Source organism: Zootermopsis nevadensis, unplaced genomic scaffold (assembly GCF_977971745.1).
Source record: "Zootermopsis nevadensis isolate Lab colony 2312 unplaced genomic scaffold, Znev_1.0 Znev_ptg000009l, whole genome shotgun sequence".
Classification (NCBI taxonomy): Eukaryota; Metazoa; Arthropoda; class Insecta; order Blattodea; family Termopsidae; genus Zootermopsis; species Zootermopsis nevadensis.
The window spans coordinates 6766386-6785947 of NW_028259141.1; the positions used below are offsets into that span (position 1 = coordinate 6766386).

Sequence of the window (19562 nt, forward strand, 5' to 3'; positions counted from 1 at the left end):
GATCAGCTTCGTTTTGGCCAATGAACCATCAAATATTGTTTATTAATTTAGGATGTAAGTTTTGATTTCCATCCAAGTCAAGTATCAACTAACAGCGAACATTTGTATGTGAATTTAATGGCTTTTTATTATAAAGAAAGGGTTCACTGTAGTCATAAACATTCGGTTCACTGAATGACTTTAGTTCCATGGACGATTTCTAATTGAACACAATTTTAATGTCAGTTTACTTTTGTTTATCTATGTCACTTATAATTCCTTCTGTTGATCGCTGTTTATTTTCACAACATTGTTTTCTTTAAACTCAGTGTGGGTTTCTGTGCAAACAGCAGCTGGTGGATGCAGAATTAACCTTGCACTCAAAAGTCCAGCAGCAATTACAGTTACTTAAATGAAACAGAATACGAAGGCTCATAAGCTTCGAGTGTTAGGTTGCAGGTTTCCCGGCTAAAACTTCGTACGCACTTTATACTGCCACCATAAGCACGAAATTTTATCCACCCTGCCCTTAATTTCCCTTCCTTGGGTCCAAATACTGTCCTCAGAAACCTCTTTTCACACCCATATAAAAAAATTGCAGTTATTATATTTTAATCTTTAAACTGCTATTCAGGGGACAGGAAAAAATCCTCAACTGCATGTGTCAAGAATGTAAACAAACTCCACGGAACAGAGTCACTGAGAAGCTGATAGTAAGCTACATGGTTAAGAGAATTGAGAATTGAATACAACTCAATGAATCAGGCAGGAATGTCGTAGAATCAATTGAACTTTCTTAAGATAGAGATTCAAGGCGGTTGACACAGAGCCCTAGGCCATAGACTCTCGCGCTCAAAATTCCAAGTAATCCTGATAAAAGTGACGTAAAGTGTTACTGTTTACAGACACTAGGATGACGTAAGCAGAAGTAATATTATGAAAAACTTATCGGTGTAGCTCTAAGAGGCTTTATTATTGAATGAAATGGATTCCGCATGATACATGAACGACGCCATGACCAAAGTTGTTTGTTACAGTTAAATATGAGAACACTCTATTCCAGACGACGACATCTCGATGCGTTATTTCTTGTTAATGTCTTTAAGGGCAAAATAAATTGCCATTCCATTATGGACGCTGTTGGTTTACGTGTGCCGGCGAGGCAAATAAGAGAATTTTCTACTTTTAATGTGAGCAGTGCGCTAAGACATAGTCCTTAAGCCAGGTGCGTCATCGCTGCAAATGACGTATGTAAATCTTTGGACGTATTTAGCATAAACATTGTCTCCCTTGAGGACACGTTCTCAATAAGGGAAATGATCTAGATAGGTGTCTTATAGATGATCTAGCTTCGTTATCTGTTTTTTATATTTGTTTAACGTTTTACAATTATATTAGTGTTCCCTAGGTGGATTATTTGTTTTTATTTATATTTCTTCATTTATTTTGCTTTGTGTTAATATTGTTTCTATTTTGGGTTTGCCTGTACTTGGCAGTTATATTTAAAACTGTACATGTATAAGTTTAGTTAATCTGTTTGTGTACTATTTTTCATTATTATTGTATGTATTATTGGCTTCTTGCTGTTGGCAAACATTTAAATAAATGAATTGAATATATCAAAAAATTGCATTCGGTACAAATGTGATTCACAAAAATAACATGTACACAAGATACCAATTAAGAGTACTTTATGCGCTGTCTTACGTATTCGGAAGTCTTGAGATTGACATAACGCAGACCGGACTCGTGCGTAATCAGGGGTCCTACACGCGTGCGTGTATAAACTACACGATACGAACAACATTCCACCTCGTAACGCTTTCATATCCGCAGTAGCACTTTCAGCTACGATTTATTGTAAATGTCGCCAAGTTAACATGCCCAACTTCTTGTTCTTATTCATTTATAACTTTCCATTTTTATAAGTACATATATATATATATATATATATATATATATAAATATTTCCCAGCATGGAAAGTGTTATAATAATAATAATTTGTAAGCATTTCTCTCCATCTCCAGACCAAACCATGTATTATTAGGGAGCATTAGGGAGACACAGAGACTTCCTCGGGGCTAGAACTTCTATTTCTGGAAGGTGTTTATAAGAATTAAGGAAAACAACGCATATTGATACTAGGGTACAACATTAAACAATTTTATTTTCTCCAAACTCATAGTATCAATGTCAGTAATAACAAGAATTATTTCCATAAACAGCATCAACTATATAATCTTTTAAAAGATACGTGTTTTCTTTAAGGTACGGCCTATAATCTTAAATAACAGACGAAATTCGGCATCAAATGGTTAACCTCTCAATTCTACGGACGAACGAATTTTCTGTAACTTACACTCCTGATGAATCCACTGAAAATACTTTTTACCTCTGACAAAAAAAGAAAATTATTACTCGTGTGTGGCAGGTAGTGGAAACTTAAAAGAAACTTAATTCGGGGAATGAGGCACGAATTTTGATGCAAGGGCCTCTTCAAAACAGACTCCCAACTTCTAAACACACACGCCATGAGCGAACAAGTTATTTTTAACATGTCGAGTGTGGATGTCCTGTAACAGCAGGTTCATTCCATAGTTTTTTCTTTTATCCGACCTTAACGTTCCACACGCACACGCGGGACACTTATCGCATACGACGTAACCACGAAATAGCATGACACATCCTTCTCAAAGAACAAACCACTCATTTCTTGTCAAGAAGAACTAAGAAAATTAAATACGGGGGGGGGGGGGGGGGGGGGGGCAAGGATATTATTAAAGCCGTGGTTTATTTTATCTATCAGGTAAATGAAGTCAGTCCTCACGTTACATTTACGATCATTTATAGCCAAGTGCACACGCTTCTTGGCTCGTCATCCGAAAGAAAACTCCCCTTATCCGAAAGAGTTCGAATAAAACCCCCTCTTAAAAGCCCTTCCAAATCCCCGTCAGACATAACCCTCCGATATGATAATGATTCAGATGATTCCCACACCATGCGATCACCATAATCACTACTTCAGTCCCCATAAAACGCGTGTCAGTCCCTAGAATCACTTAAACCAAAAGTGAATATAAATGCAAGAGAAATTTATATTTCCCCAATTTTTCATACAGACGTATTTGTATTTAAAAATATATTTTATGACATGTGTAACAATCTGTTTCCGTTACTTTGGTCACTTTCGGTCTTTGAGAAACAGATTCGTTTTTAAAAAAAAAATCCCTCGTAACAACGGGGGTACCTAAATCCAGAAGAATCCGATGGGCTGAGCATGTAGCTCAGTTGACGATCGAGTGTAACAGAATTAAGCTTCTGAGCGGTTCAAAGTGTCTCGGGGTAGACAAGATGGCGGGCTTTCGTGAGCACGGTGATACACACCATCAGGGTTCATAGCAGCAACGAATTTCATGATCGTCTAAGCAGCAGACATTTTACAGAAGGGCGTGGAGTTTGTTCGCTACTATCGGCATATTTGATAGAGTATCGTGACGAAGAACCGACCAGGAAGGGGCGAGGCCCAGTTGTGATCACTTATTTAGCAAGGGAGTAACACGGGCAATGCCACGATGTGACCCTGCACTTTCAAACAGTGTTGCCACAACAGAAGGTACAATTTTTGTATATCTATCCGATGGCTGGATGGATAAACGAATCTTTCACACCTACAAACATAATATCCTCCAACATCGTTAAATGGTACAACTAATAATTAATATTTCGATCCAATAATACGTTAAGAAAAGTATCTTTATAAATTCATTTGCCCACGTATCTTTTTGCAAGGTCGTTATACGAATTTAAGAACTGGAATATTTCTGAGAACGTCCTCCGTGATCTGCTAGCCCTAATAATGCAAGGAGAAGAGTTCAAATAATGGAGTTTTCGCATTATGATGCATTTTCCCCCATCCTCTTCAAATACTCTACTAAGCACCCTGTTTTCAAACACCCCTCACTCTGTGTTCCTCCCTTAACGTAAGATACCAGGTTTCTCACCCACATAAATCAAATTCAATCCATACCTCAAGTGTCAAATGTTAAGATACGAGAAAAAAGTGACAGACGCATTCCGTATTCTAAAAACCATCTTCATGCCGACTACGTTACATCGTGCACTGAAAGGAATTCTCATACGTATCTTACGTCTGTCATCCATTAAGGTTGGATGGATGTACCGATGACCCTAACTTCGCTTTTATAAGGTTTATTTAACCATAGTAAAAGTACAGTTCGGTCAGAAATTGAAACCTGACTCAAGCGAAAACCAAAGTGAGAAACCACTTCACAGAACTTGGAGCCGAAGTGCTGATATCAAACCGGATATTACAAAAAAAAAAATACGGAGTGAGCGTGTAAATTGGAATTAACAGGATAGAGACAAATGAGGGACATACGACAACACGACGATAAACCTTCTAGTACTTGGAATCTGCAAGGAAGAGGCTACAGAACACGCCATTTCCTGCCCACTCCCGTATTTATACGTTTCCTTCTGGGTTAATATCATAAATTGTTCTGCGATTCTGGCTGCATAATCAAAGAAAAAAAAAATCGACAGACAACGATACTGAAAACTTAATTACGTATTACACCTCATCAAAATGCGATCCATGTTATCTGTGAACTTATCATCGGCCTACAAGTACACTCTTCACAATAGAAAATTAAATCTTGTTTCCGCAAATTCTCTGACTTCAGAGTGTCCGATGTCCATCGCTCGCTTCTGATTATCCTCACTAACGACAATCGAAATCATCTTAAAACAGACGACTATACATTTTACCACCCGTGGTAACCATCCAGTCTTCTGCAACGAAGCATCCGTGGCTAATTTTAACCCACATCGACGGCAAGTGCATCAACCAACCATGTTGCCCTCATCTGTCGATGACCCGGGGATGGTAGGAGAAACCGAGGCTGCACACACCAGCCTACTTCGTAGGGGCTTGCTGCTACTGCGCGATCCTAAACACGTTGGGAGGTCCGGGGTGAAGTGTAGATCCACAGACACGCTATATTAATCGGGACTTTTCGTAGTTTTCCTCAGTCCCTCCAGGTAAATGATGGGAGGGAGCCTTAAACTAGGCTACAACAGCTTCCTTCCACGTCCTTACCAATTCATTAAGTCACAACACTAAATTATACATAAATCTGAACTACGTACAACGCCATTAAATAAACCACAAGCGAAGTATACACATTTCACGCGTTCTTTACACAAAGTTCAAAAAGTGAAAGCATAATAGGGGAGGCAGAATCAATTTTTATTATCTCAATTACTGAACGAATTTAGATTAAACTTGGTACTTTGAGGAACTACATTAGAACTCACTAAGCTATTTTTATTCTGATTCGCATCGGTTTAATATAACCAACAATTTAGGCCAGCATGAAATTCAAACCTAGCATAATCGATTTTCTCAACACGACCGTATCGTACAAAAATGTCCAGTTATCTGTAGACTCTACTATGAAAGGCCAGTTTTATGCTTCCCATCAGTGAGTGAAAGAGAAGAGATGAGATGAGAAGAGAAGAGAAGAGAAGATAAGAGAAGAGAAGAGAAGAGATGAGATGAGATGAGATGAGATGAGAAGAGATGAGATGAGAAGAGATGAGAAGAGAAGAGATGAGAAGAGATGAGATGAGAAGAGAAGAGATGAGAAGAGAAGAGATGAGAAGAGAAGAGAAGAGAAGAGAAAAATTGAGGGGTAGTGAGAAAACAAAGGGAAGTGGTAAATGTTTTTGCTTGGCATCAGCTTTGAAATTATAATTTATTAATTTAAGTTCCAGACAAAAGTATCGGGAGGGTACTTACTGCAATCATGGGGGAGGGGAGGGGGAGAAAGAGGCTGTATTAGAAACATACAGGAGCATACATTTCCTCGAAATGATGAAGTTTCATTCACGGTACGGACCGAATTCTTAAATATTTCGACGAGCTTTAAAATGTTAAGTAACGAAACATTCGCATTCTTGTACCAAGGTGTGCTGGCATTAAGCAACCTGAGATAATACGGTCTGGTTCCGTAACAATGTTTACCTAGATAACAACTATCTTAGGCAAACAAGTGACTTATGTACAGGTTTCGTAGCCAAATCAGTGATGGTTATTTTTTGGGGCCTTATCTTGCAGGAGTGGAGATTTCTTTTTAAATATCGTGTGCCTAACTTCAGAAGAAGACAAACTTCTGCTTCGCTTTTTAATGCCCACAACACAAACCTATTATTCTATTCCTATGACGTTTATTGTATTTCACATACATTATTACCTCATCTCATCTCTGGCTCTACAACCTAGTGTGGGTGTGATTTCAAACAATTCGCTGCTAAAAATAAATGCTGAAATGTGTATCAGATAAAAATGTTAACAACGCCTCTACAACTTTCCTTACAGAGTACAAAATGTTGGCAATGCGTTCCAGTGTTTAATATCTCTGCCTTAAATTTCAGTATTTGTTTCAATTTCAGGCGGTTCTAAACGTTTACACTCCTACATATCCAAGCATCTGTAAGTATTTCGTTAGTAAGTCAACTCAGTTTCTATGTTTATCAATATATTTCTTTGAAACAAAATTATATGTCACGCAATTCCTTTGAGGTGCCAGTTTCAACAAGCCAACGGTTCCTCAAAGCTATCAAAACTCTGAGGAGTCCTGATTTCACTAACCACTCACCACGTTTTTCAAAACTTTCATTTGCAGATCGGCGCTCATTTCCCGATAAGGGCAGTCTCCTACCCAGTTAAAGTGGCCTCAACATGAAGCCGACCACTCACATTCATCGAGTACAGAACGCGCGGATCTTAACTTCCACTTTCCATATACACTTTCACGGTGTACTGTAGACACAGAACTAAATTCTGTGTCCTAATAAAACTTAAAAACCTCCAGCGTTCACCAGACACGGCTCTAAAACATCGTTCCGTACTGTTCATAACACATTGAAATGGAGAATTGGAGTCGATCGATGTTTTTCGATAGATTATTAGAATGACGCTGTACATGCGCACCGAGAACTTGTGTCTCAAGGTCAAGTCCAGCGCCTTAACTTTCTTCGATCAAGCGTTGATAAAACGGGATTATATTTCATGTTGTATCACGAATAAGCATGAACACGGTTGTCACCCCTTTAGCATTACTTATGTAAATTAAATTATAAAATAAAACTCGACATTCTTTTCTCTTGTTCGTCTGGTCTTACTGAATCTTTACATAGGAAAGCATGAAATATGCTGACAATGAAGATAAACTGTAATGCCAGACTTGACTTTCCCCTCTCAGGAGACAGCCTTGTGGCACAAATCCAATTTTGTCGACGCAGATCCCATGTTAAAAAGGATCATTCCTAGTGATTCTTACCTCCCAGTTTCACTGTTGATAATCCCGACACTGTATTTGAGTTCTGGTCATTTTATACTTGTCTATCAACTGACTAATGTCATAACAAATGAAACCTGCGTGTGCCGGCTAATTTAAAACATGCCAGATATTTTTAACGTCCGGACATCGAAACAGAGTTGCAAGTTACATAATTTAAATAACTACATTTTGAACATGCCCTGCCATTAATTGATTTCTTGTCGTCTCGATTTCATCGCAAATGTAAAATAGAAAATACTGTCCATTGTAACAATAACCATAGGTCGCATGATGCATTTCGGATCGTAAACTTTATCCAGGAGGGAACCCGGATTAAAACAGGAGCCTACATTTATCTGGAAATTCATCCTGTCCCTCGAATTTAAATCAAAAACCAAATTACAATCACGTATAATGAACTAAAATGACTTATAACGCAGGAATGGAAAGTAAAACCACAAATAAGCTTATAATAGCAAGAAGTCTGCAACTTCTGTTTCAATATTCCCCGTTCGAATGAATAACGGAGCCCTATGCCGCCAAGAATCCCTGGTGCCCTGAATAACTCCAAGCATGTATCGTATTGTTTCAGTCGCTTGAATCAGACGCCAAAGCCCGTCCTTTGTGGTAACTTTCAGATGTCTCCACAAGTATACATCGACATGCGTGAGATCGGGTGATCGTGGTGGCCAAAATACGTCGAGTATTCGGAGTCTTAAAAACTGCTTTACGTCGCAGGTAAAATGAGCAGGAACTCCACCACTCACTCTGACGCTTCGCCATTGGTACATCTTAAAGTAGATGAGGTAATTATTCCGTTAAAAATGCGAATACGAGACCCCAGTGAGTTTATAGACTTGATGAGGTAACTCAAAAGGTCATATTTGATAATAGCCCAATTGTTCTCGCCCAAACATTAATTGTAAACTGATGCTGGAAACGTACTGAATCGATGCCTCATCTCCTTAACAAAGCGGCTATCATTTGTTTACAGGATACTTTTTGCTTGATTTTATCAATAGGGCATGATCACTGCATTTAATTCCTGTACTTAAGGATCATCCTGTATATTACATAATAACAATCAGCTACTGCATATTATACATCCATAATAGTCTTGAAAGTGCGGACTGTAGCGAAACACTCAGACCCTCCCACGGTCAAGCCCGGCCAACTCTTAATTCACTTCACGGCTGCGCTGTCTAGAAAACCCTGACTACATTACAAGGCCAACTAGAATTTATGCATTGGTATAAATTAAAGCTCAGACCACCCGTTGACAAAGAAACGAACATACGAGACAAACCATCGGAATCACTTTGTTATTGGCCATAACGATAACCCCGATGTTTACTCTCGATTAACACAATCGTGACTGTGGGTTTGCAGTCAGACACAACGTAATCGACTTAAAAATAAGTCGATTATGTTAGAAATGTCAGACTGATTGCCAGCATAAGAAATTATATTTCACTGACCTCAGCAAAGTCCAGCAAGCAAATGAGATTACAGTTGAGTTGTGAAATTAAAAATATGAAATCCCCCCCCCCCCCCAAAATTGAAATCCTTGTCTCGAAAAACTGCGAGTATAGTCATGTTCAAAAACGTTTACCATGAGGCAATCCACAACACCTGTAAAAAGAAGCTGTGCAAAATGATTTCCCTTACGACACGGTGGTAACTATATGTACCACCTGCTTACACAGTTAAAAACATTGCATTTCGTATTTATGAGTATCGTAAAATTCTCAGTAAGAACAGCGATAATTTCCTTAAACATCACGAACCAACTAATATTTGTAATGGTCAGGTGTTGTTTTCTTTGCGATGCGGGCTTAATTCTTAAACATTATTCCCTCAATTTTAACATCAAAATTTCACCAAATGTCGTCTTCCCAAGGTTAGTAACATTTAAAACTGTGTACGGACACATTAAGACCTGACCAACTCCTGCAGAAAATGATAAGATATACACGGCAGGTAACGCTAAATGTGGACAACGGAATAAGATAGCGCGCTATACAGATTCAAAACGGCGGGTCGTTGACAACAACCGTATCACCAGGTGATAAATGTCACAACGCACACAAGGGACAAAGGTATAATCACAATGACAGTACGCGATAATAATTTACACACCAGCTTGGTTCTCTCTACAAGACCCTTCTGTTAGTAACCAACTTGGTGGACCACACACGGTGAAAAACGCAAAACCCAACAGAACCTCCAAAAATTAAAACGTCCTGAACGATTATTATTATTATTATTTAGTGTTCTGTCTGACGACAGGTCCATATGAACAGGATCCTTCCATCCTTTCCTCGGACTGGGACCTGTTCATATACGTTCTTGGCCGATGAACCAGAAGTGGTTTGCCATTGCCTTCTTCTGTGTGTGAATGGAGTAATTGTTGGGATGCCACGGAGAAACCGGGGAAGCCCCCGGAGGAAAACTCCGTGTTGCCTAAACCACGGCCTTGCCCAACACAAGTTATAAATTCGGGCACCGCCGGGAATCGAACCCGAGACCCCGAAAATAAAATACTTTGAAAGTCATCTACATTAACGTTAAGACTCAATTGACAGACTTTAAAGTGACAATATTAAAAACAGAGAGAGCAGCAGTAATACTGCGGTTATAATTTTTTGGTCTTTAGTCCCCCCCCCCCCCCCCCATCTTACCCAGTCACCGACGAGACGCAGGGACAGGCATGCTGTCTCTTCCCCCCCATACAAGTTACAGACGCCTGACAAGGTGTATTTATATTAGGATGCTTCACATTGCCCCACACAGACGTTGCTGGAGCTAGCCCGTTAACTAGAGACAGCGCCTTTCGATTTCATTAACAAGCAGAAGTCATACACCACACTTCCCTTCTGAAGAGACCTCCAGTTCCACAAATTTTGTGATCTTAACCATTCAAAGCCCAATGGTAACTTTTCATTTTGTATTTATTGGTACCGCATGATTATCAAAGTGATCACTTAAACAGGATTAACCAGTTGATCCTTGTAATGGTGAACTGTAGTGTTTTCTTTTAGGTACGGACTGAATCCTTTAATATTAGAAGCGCATCGTCTTCATAGGATTAATGTTAATAACGCTATCAGAAGACAAAAAAGGACATCGAATGATACCAAGATCAGTAAATAATAAATTTGTCAGAATGTGTTCGACTTCGTTCGGAATATTTCGGTTGTTGAGCGTGTTCGCGTTCGGATGACGAGCCAAGATGGCGGCACGCGCTTCGCTATAGAAGTTCGTAAGAGCGAAATATCGTAATAAGTATCATTAAAAAACGCGAGGATTCATTGTACTTAAATTATTCTTAATTTAACGTTAAATTTTGTCCGTAGAGAAACGGACAAGCGGATAAATAATGCAATTTGAACAACTGCTCGTGTAGCTAAGAAATTACAAGACATTCCGACCTGTCTCCTCAATCTGTCTCTCTCTCAACAATGTCCTTTGTTGTCTCTCAGGCAATCCTGTTACCCCTCTTGAAGTGGATTTAAGATCACAAGTGACATTTAGAAGGGAAAGGAGAAATGTCAGCCAACCAGAAAAATGTCTGCAGTGTGTCCATAGACTTCTTACGTATTACAATGCTATTGTGTACTAACTTTTAGCAAGAGATGGATACAATTACGTCAACTATGATTGATGCTTTTCAGAGAAGACCCGCGGAGTATTTGACTCCGTTAACCCAAAGCAACACGTGACCACCCAGTTAAATCAATAAAGCAAGAGTGGCCCATGTTTCAGGAGGTAGAAAGTAACAATGTAGTACAATGATTAAACCCCGGATTCATATTCGCACGACCCCCGGGTCGAATCTCAGCCAGAATACCCCGCAATTTTCACTGAAATATTTCGTACTTTTCTCCAGTTCGTTCAGGCCACTGCAGTAACAATTCTTAAAATAGGCCAAGACCGATAATGTTGAAATCTTTCGCAGGTAAGAATAAAACTTTTAATTTTCCTTTAACGATATTTAAATCAAGATAAAACTGTTAAATAATCAACGACACTTGGCTGTGACAACATTCAATCATGTAGCATTCAACTGACGATTTGGAGGAACAAGCAGTCTCCATCTTCTGCCTCGAACTTCAGACCTGTCGTCAGACATAACACAAAAAAAAAATTACCTTTGAACCGGGTCGTCATTTTACGTTCTCCTACGTCGGCCGTGATGCGCTGTTGGAAATCTGAAAGAAAGAAAAAAGTATCATTTAGACAGAAATAATTCACAACAGAATTATGGACAACAATAAGTGAAAAATATCCATCTAAGCGAACTGAACGTAAACGTCTACTGTACAACGCAGGCAGCATTATGTAAAACAAAACGTAAACAGGGAGACCATAGGCAGAACACGTAGCACGAATAAAAACTCTAAGGACAGTTAAACGTTGGGATAAATACCTTAAAATCCATTTAAATAACTTAACGAAAACTATGTCTGTACGTATTTTCATTGTTAGTTTATTAATTTATTTTTAAATATTTATTTGTTATTTATATTTGTTCATTATTTATTTAATTACCCCGCTTCGACATTGGACCTACAAAACTTTAGTCGGGGAACCTCGTAAAAACACTTGACAAAGTGTGAAGACAACATCCTTCTGAAATATTGCATCGATTACTTTTGTAGAAGTTAACCGAGGCAATGCTCCGGTTATCAGAGAGATCCAGTCAGCCTCTACCAGACGACACTTTGCAAAATCCCATAAGGTCATCTTCACACTAGCCACCATAAAAAACCCGAAACCTTATGTGGAAGTAATATTTTTTGTTTAAAAAACAATATTAAAATACACATTAAATAAACTAGCTGTGATACAAACAAAGAATATTTTAAATTTAAGTACGACCAATTCGAAACCCTTAGTTCATATCCAAGATTCCGGTCCTCTGTAACTCCCGCCCGCGGTATCGTTCTAACGCACGAAACTGTCCACTACGTGACGAAGCAGTTCCATTGCATCAAACAATGCGATTCGTTCGCCTTAAAGTGCGTGAAATCATGAAAGTATCTCCAAGCTTCATGCACGCTGGACGTCTTGTCCGATTCACGGACCAGCAGACCATCGTCTCGACTCACAATGTACAGGTCAACAGTCCACAAATGTTCCTGGCGCATCTGAATGTTTATTAACAGTGTACTGCACGAGTAGGTTATCTTGGCTTGTGAATGAGGGGTCGAGCGGGGAGGAGGGTCGGAACGAAAGTCTTCTGTACTAGTCTGGTAGAAAACATCTGCTCCGCTACAATCCTCCAACCACTCAAAGCGCTGTACGCGGTGACACGTGTCAGCAATTGCTAGTACCAACATGTGCGGGCTTAACAAAGTAATTCACAGTAAGCAGGGACAGACAGACAGAGAGAGAGAGAGAGAGGGAGGAGGGAAGATAATTAATAATAACGGTATAGTCTACCGATGTTTTCTTAACAGTCAAGATAACTTGCGCCTACATTAAAGTGAACATAATTTTCATGTATCACTGAAGTCGAGGAGAATATTCAATACAAAAATGTGTGCACGAAATAATGTCAACCCCCCCCCCCCTTTCGAAAGATCTACGGTTTGTAACACGGCTTCTGATTTTTTCCAAGGAATGAAGTGACAGGCGGGTGACACGTGTCCTTTGTTAACTCCACCCGGCCAACTATAATATTAAACGCTTCAAAGAGGAGAGGTAGAAAGAGACAGCAATATTTGACACAAAACGTAAACCGGGGATCCTGACATTTTTTCTATACCTGGGGGCCACATTCACCCTAGTTATCGCAGGGCGCAAAATTTATAAATTCAATGAAATATGGGATGATTTCGTGAAGATGATGAAAAGGCGTTCAATGGCTTCAAAAGGTGTTCTTCAAATAGGTCAATGATGTACTATGTGATTCGAAAAACTTATCCCAATTCTTGCACCAACGTAGACCAACGTTACTGTTGCCTCTCATGTTATTCTTGAACTTACGTGATCCCAACTAACTTGTACAACAATTACTTCAAACAATGGAAAATCTGTGATTCCGCAGTTGATCAACACTGGGTTCCAATGATATAGTCTAATGCCTAACCTTGCTAATGACACGTCAGAAATTTCTAATTGTAAAACATCAGATTAATCAAAATTCTCATCGTTTCCCCTTAGCCCACACCTAGAAATACAAGATTAGACAAAAATCAGCTCTTCAGTACGCCAAAGTAATGGTAAGAATGTAGGATCTGAGGTTTTCACAGCGATGAGTATGAAGATTTCTGTCTTCTGGGTTGTTGCGCTGTGTAGTCTGGTAAATTTCCACGGTTTCAGGGGTCATACAACCTCCAACATCAGGGCGATGAATGTGAATATCATACCAAATTTCTAAGAAATCCATCATTTATAAGAATAAATAACGACATTAAATCATTGACACGCTCAGAAATATACGCACATCGTGCTGTATCTGTCCTTCAACTGATGTGTAAAACACAGCCCTGAGTATGCAATTTTTGAATCATAAATGCGGGATATTATTAAGATCTGCGTGTGCTAAGACGAAAGGGCGAATTTTGGCGTCTTGCAACAGACTGCTATAATTAACCCAAAGCGTTTCTCTCCCCCCCCCCCCTTCTTTTACAATCATAAACTGCTGGCAACGTTCCCGTCTGTTTAAGGCCGTTCCTCGCCGAAATCTTATTGCTGCCCATGGTATGTCAACCTGAGCAAATAACGTTTTCCTATGCAGTTGTACTCTTTAACGTTTCAAAAACTGGCTTAGCCTCCGTCTTCAGGTCACCAACACAGTTTGTTCGGTTCACTGGAAGAACTAAACGTCAATCCTCAACCACTGGAGAGATAGTATTCGTTATAGTCGGCGCACTAGTCTTTGGCCGGTGGAGAAGTTGGCGGAGCTGGCGGACGGGCCTAGTCTGTGTACCTGAGGTGGCGCGGTCAGTGTACTTCTTTTGTTTGGGCGTCCAGTCCGATAAGCTCCTCGGTGCAGTCAGCATTACACTATCGCACAAGTGACTCGCTCCTAGCCTTCCCCTTGAAAATTCCACCGGCCAAAAACTATTGCGCCGACTATACAAATTACTACATAAGAGTGCGAAAATGTAATTATCATAATAAATAGAAACTTAGCTTATAACTGTATAATAAGCTATTAGCACTGCCTTACGCAGCAGTTAAGCTAAGTACTTTCTGTGTTAAGAAACCTGGTCTTGAAATCTCGATTTAGTGTTCCTTTGCGTTGTTTAAATTAAATGATATTACTAAAATTTAACTGTAAACAAGCACAGTACGTATAATAAATAATTAGGTATTTCTACGAATTTTCAACTGGAGCTACCTTAGTCTTTAACACGTATGACACGCTTTGGAATATGTGAGACTCAACGTAAGTAACATCTGTCTTAAAAAGTGCAAATTGAGTGAAACGTTTAGAAAGTGTGTTTGGTTTACTGGTTAAGAGCACGAAGCCAAATGTGGTTTGTGTATACATAACCTGATTCCCGTACTCACTCGTTCTTTCTGTTTACAAAATTATACTAATAATAACAACCAATCGGGTTATGCATGAGGTATGAAACGCCAAGCATTATTTTTAAATTTGCACATCTCTGTGGCTAATTTTGAGAAGTCGCGTGTTCCCTCGAAATAAACACGGCCTCCTTTATTATTAACCCTCTTTCGGCACAGTAATCGTAAGTTACAACTGCACTTTCGTTGATCAGACTGAGTTTTGTGCATGAATAAATGTTCCGCTACAGAACCACTTACGATACAGATCAGTATCAGCATAAAATTGTGTAAAGACGGTTAAGTATTTAAACCTCGACGATAAATAAGATGAGGGCTTTGTTCCTTTTAACACGGAGCATGAAATGCAAGCAAATAGGTGAATAAAAGCCTAAATTTGGAGGCAAGTCACCCTCAAATTTAAAGTGCACTATTAATTTCATAGTAAAACTCTATTCATTTTAATGTCAAATAGCATGTCATGATACAAATTCGAGTAACTTAATTTAAAAAAATCTTCTCGGGCAATCAGCCGCGTCAACTGGTTACCGTAGTAAACCGACGTTTCGGGTACCAACACAGGTTACTTCCGAGGTATCCAGTCACACCAGAACCCTGACGATGGGGACAGAGTTGGCGGCTGATTGCCCGAGAAGATTTTATTGATTGTACTCGCCGCGAAAGTCTCAAATCCTATAACTTAATTTAGTTGTTAAAGATTCCTATTGTGTGATGAGGTTTTGTTAGAAATGATTACGTTATATTCAATAAGGATCAAGCCACTTTGGGAGTAAATATTTGTGGGACTTGAAAGTTACAAGAAGAGACTTAACACCGTCGTCACACCCTTCTTATCACAAAGGTCGAGTGGGCTTTAGCTAGGAACCTTTTACAACAAAAAAGTGGTCACACTTCACCACTTCTCCACAATATTTCTGTTTCCTTCTACTGTTCTCGTATCTTTCTCATCTCTCTCTTCTGCTTAGACGGGTTAATGCACTGTAGATTTTCACGCAATTATAAATGTACGTACGATGAGAGAGTAAAAAAAGTTATCCATTCCTTACCATAATATAACATACAAAAATTTCTTTATAAAATGTTATACAAGTCTGGACTCTGTCGATACGTACAATCAGCTTATACTTTAAAAAAATAAATAAATCTTACGATCAATAAAAGATTGAATAACGTCACAGCAGTTACAGTTCACCATCATCTTTAGCCTCCTGGTCTCTTCAGCTGATAATTCTGAACCTATGGATGTTTCAAACACTCTGCAGACTCCTTTGGTGAAAGATCGTCCCATTCCAAGGACTGATAACACAGGAGAAGCCAACTCATAAAAACTCTTACAAACATCCACACCTCAAATGGGATTCGAACCCACAATCCAAGTAACAATGCACAAGCCCATTGCAGTCTGAGATTCTGATCTTGCAGGCCAAAAATGAGGACTCGTCTTTTAAAGCAACAAAAAACAAATTTTCGTGCATCTGACCTCCAACATACACGTGGTCATGAAACTGTGGGCAAGTTTTCTGGGGAACCTCCCCCCCCCCCCTCCAAGCCTTTCTTTCCTTCCACCAATTAATCATACTTCGTATCAGCACTTTCTGAGTTGTGACGCCATGCAAGTTAAAAAAATAAACTGCTTACTTATCTACACAGTGGTTGTACAGTCTTTGAAGGACCTTGGAACCCTCACACATGACAGGTTACTTAAGCTATTCAGACATTTGGTACGCCTCCTTGGTCGAGTGACCAGCCCGTACACAGAAAGAGGACAAACATCTATGCCTTGGAAGGGATTCGAACCCAAGATCCCAGTGTCCCAGCGTTCAAACCAAACGCCCCAGACAGGGCGGCCACTGCGACGGCTTAAAATTGTTAGTTTAGCACGGAAATGCGTAATCTATCCCCTGTCGCTTATCGCCTGTTGATTCTTGCAAGTTCCTTTGATGTGAATCTTGTCTTAACCTTTTGGAGCAGTGGTATTCAACCTGAGATATGCGTACCCCCGGGGGTACGCGAAGACATCTTAGGGGGTACGTAAATTTTTAAAAAATATATATATTATTTTATGATAAACACTGAATAATCAGTAATGTAATTTATTTAATTTATTTCAGATGTAGATTATATACTATGTATAATTTTAAATATACACCAACTTTGGGGGTACAAAGTTGAGGAGAAATTATATCTGGCGGTACGCGAACAAAAACGGTTGAATACCACTGCTTCAGAGTCCAGCGGTAACTATACCACCAGCTTTAACATTCAACAACACTGAATTTTTCCAACAGTGTATTTATGTGATTCTTACATATTTTTTTTTAGAATAAACAGATTATTTCGTACCAACTGATGTTTGTTTCTTCTTTTGCAGTAGGGCTTAAAACGACTTCTACCTTCATTCTAATCCACGCAACATCCGCTTATGATATAACGTCGTTAAATATCACCAAAAAGTAGTTTTATGTTTTAATACGGATAAAATAAACATGTTTCAAGAAACATGTATTATACCTGCAGACAGATCGTACGATAATGTACTGACAAATACATTTGGGGAGGGACTCAGCAGCTTCAAGCAAATCAACAAACCTTTCCTGGCTTCTATCCCATCCTGGGAGGGCGACTTCATCAGCTTCCATGGTACAGGCGGTTCAGTAAGTTTCTACTGAAATACCAGGATAGAAATTCACCCCACATTTGCAATATTACTGTTATACGTAAAACAACACTGAATAGGCGTGTTCCTGCAACGCGGAAATCATTTTTTTTCAAATACGTTTCTTCCAGATTCGGAAATCACTGTGGTCTTCACAATCGTTTGCTGCTGATATAAATCTGTCATGGTTCCTTTGTTGTTGCTAAGCGCTCTAATAACCGAACTGAATTATTTCATGTTTGGAAATAACTTATTTGAACCCTTTAAAAAGCCCAATTCACCACCTTCTCCAACAATAAGAAACTCTTCATTTTGTGTTTATGGAATTCGTATAATTCTCAAAATTAGCAGCGATTATTTCCTTAAACAACATTAAACCAGTTAATCCATGTAATCGTAAAGTGACGTGTTTTCTTCGCGGTACGGACCAAATCCTTAAATATTAATTTGACGAGCTTCCACTTCAAAGCATTTACAGATTTTATATTCAATTTTTTGTATATAAGCTTACCGTCCCCACATTCGTAAATTTTAAATATTTACACGGAAAAGAGTCCTTGACAGCTATTATTACGCTGTCAAGAAATTCCTCACCTTTCACTGAAACAGAAGGTTCATTACAGTGTTAAAAACATCCCGCCACATTCCCTATCTTGATCAGGATAAATCCAATCTATACTATCCAACCTTATTTTCCTGTAATCCATTTTAATATTATCATCCCATACACGACTAGGTCTTCCAAATGGTCTGATAAGTGTTCCGTGCTAAATTTCTACGACTATTTCACTGCCAAACTGTAAACTAAAGAAGACTTTTGTATAGCCATCATGATGTTTCACGTTTTACAAAGTACAATTATAGATTTCGTTTGGATCTCAGAATAAACAGCGCGTCTTCTCCTGAAGATGTTTCCCTGGAGGTAAAAACTAGATTTTCAAATATTTAAATTACCATCACGTATTTCACTATCATCCTATTATATTCTATTTATTCTATCCAAAACTGCTCTCACGTCTCTATTTTCAACTCATGCCAACATACAAATAACTCTGACGTGTAATACGTATATATATATTTTTTTTAATTTGTAGTGTTCTGTCTGACGACAGGTCCATATGAACAAGATCCTTCCATCCTTCTCTCGGACTGGGACCTGTTCATATACGTTCTTGGCAGATGATCCAGAAGTAGTTTGCCATTGCCTTCTTCTGTGTGTGAATGGAGTAATTGTTGGGATGCCACGGAGAAACCGGGGAAGTCCCCGGAGGAAAACTCCGTGTTGCCTAGACCACGGCCTTGCCCAACACAAGTTACAAATTCGGGCACCGCCGGGAATCGAACCCGAGACCCCAGGATTACAAGGCCAGCGTTCTAACCGCTAGACTACCGTGGCTTAATCCGTATATCCCAACAAAATATACCTTTAACTTGCGATGATCGACCTGATGACGGAGGCAGCATGACCTCTGAAACGTCGGCGCAACATACTAACCGCTGTAAAAACCTCAAATCCTACGAAGACGATGCTGAAATTTCATAAACATTTGTAAATCTGCACGTACCATTTCGAACAACGGCTTTTCGACGACGAAATAACAATTTCCTTCATCTTCACTTTTATATTCACTCACAGAAAAATCCCCACGTGCATAATGCTGATTCTTGAAAATACACACAAAACAAGTTATTGAAAATGATGGCGTCAGGCGAATAAGCTTTTCGATACATTTTTAACCCGCTGTTCTGTGTAAAGGCCATGATGTATAATTTATTTCGCTGCGATATCTACACCAAAGACGCGGCACACATTGTCACGTCCTTAACATTACTTACTTAAAGGTCAGGGGTGATTCTTGCATTTCCTTCCTACCTTCTCTGCCTCTCAGTACTAAACGGGCTTGAACCCATTCAAACGTTTCCATCAAACTTTTTCGTGGGTGTTCGGACGACAAACATTCCCGTCGACCGAAAATTTATAAACGTAAGCAACGAATGTAATTAAATTTATTCGACTAAA

General features: G+C 39.2%; 1 protein-coding gene across 11 annotated transcripts in view; it reads right to left on the bottom strand.

The window, feature by feature from the left end:
• The window catches only part of rut (adenylate cyclase rutabaga), a 137079-nt gene that overhangs the window by 92105 nt on the left and 25412 nt on the right, over window positions 1-19562 (bottom strand). For all 11 annotated transcript variants that reach the window (XM_087345670.1, XM_087345668.1, XM_087345672.1 and 8 more), the window contains exon 2: window positions 11496-11555. The gene's annotated coding sequence lies outside the window, so the exon portion shown is untranslated. The remainder of the gene's footprint in view (window positions 1-11495; window positions 11556-19562) is intronic.